Below are 1,477 nucleotides of genomic sequence, written 5' to 3'. Positions count from 1 at the left end.
GTGGGGTCCATTCACTAAACTATAACTGCCATCGTGGCAATGTGCTTTTCCTTACTCAATGTAAGCTAAACTAAACCCTAATCGTTTCTATGTGCCCCCTTTTATCTCTTTATCTCCAACAAACAAATAAACAAGCCAGAAACTTCTCCGCCGTCGGTCCTATCGGAGGCAGACGTAAAATTCGGTGGCCCTGCCTCGTAAACAACCTAATAGTGTTGATTTATGGCGTCAAACCAATAACTAACAGACTATTCCTTATGGTTTCCCCAATCGCTGGGCGAGTGGTTGGAGGGCGCCACCGAAGGGTCCTACTTCTTTACTTTCCATCTGTTGTTCTGTCTGTCTGTCTGTCTTACTTTTTCCCAGCACTATATGACCATCATTGCGTCCACGTGCTTCTCTTTACTCCAACAAACATATCCAATCACTGAGCGATCCAATAGCACCGCTGGGTTATAAGTGCGAATGACACTCGTTTGAATCCCGGTAGAGTGTATCTGAACTTCGGCTATGTAGGGAGTTTTAGGGGGGGGGGTTCAGTTCGCTATCCACGTGACTAGGTCATATCCAGACGTTGCATAGGGATTCACCCCAGCTTGAACCCCACAGAACAACAGGCAAGCACTCGGCCTCTGAACCGTCATCTACTCTCCACCTGCAAAGAGGTGTCAGACTGCCAGGCTTGAATTACCGTCCCATTCTAAAAAGCACAATGACCCCTTGTGACCATTATTTATTTATAGCAGCAAAACACAATTTATCCTTTTTGTCAGAACGGGTGCCAAATTGCTACTTCTTACGCAATTCGAGCAATTTCAGCAGACACTATTTTTGTCTTGCGTGGATGCAGTCACATCTAAAGTTTATAATCATTTTTGTTTGTTTCGTTTGTTTTGGTTTTTTTCTGCTTTGTATTCTAAGCACCACTTAGAGGTGTTATTTTTTTTTTCTTTTCCCCTTTTGTTCCTGTCAGACTGTCTAGTCTTTTATTTTATTTTTTGTCCATTCACTAAACTATAACTGCCATCGTGTCAATGTGCTTTTCCTTACTCTACTTACTTACTTTTGTCTTACGCTTGTACCGGGGGGTGTCGCGGGGAGACACAGGCGTCTGTCTGCAGCAAGGTGAGTGGCCTGTAGGAGGGACATCAAAGTAAGATAAACAAAACCCTAATCGTTTCTATTTGCCCCCTTTTATCTCTTTATCTCCAAACAAACAAATAAACAAGCAAGCAAATTCTCCGTCGGTCTTATCGGTGGCAGACGTAAAATTCGGTGATCCTGCCTCGTTAACAACCTAATAGTGTTGATTTATGGCGTCAAACCAACAACTTACTGATTATTCCTTACGGTGTCCCCAATCGCAGGGCGGGTGGCTGGAGGGCGCCACCGGTGGGTCCTACTTATTTTCTTTCCATCTGTTGTTCTGCTGTCTGTCTTACTTTTTCCCAGCACTCTATGACCATCATTGCGTCCA

The sequence above is a fragment of the Aplysia californica genome, unplaced genomic scaffold (genome assembly GCF_000002075.1).
Source record: "Aplysia californica isolate F4 #8 unplaced genomic scaffold, AplCal3.0 scaffold00551, whole genome shotgun sequence".
Lineage (NCBI taxonomy): Eukaryota > Metazoa > Mollusca > Gastropoda > Aplysiida > Aplysiidae > Aplysia > Aplysia californica.
The sequence above is the reverse complement of the archived record's forward strand: the minus strand, read 5'-3'. Positions refer to the sequence as shown.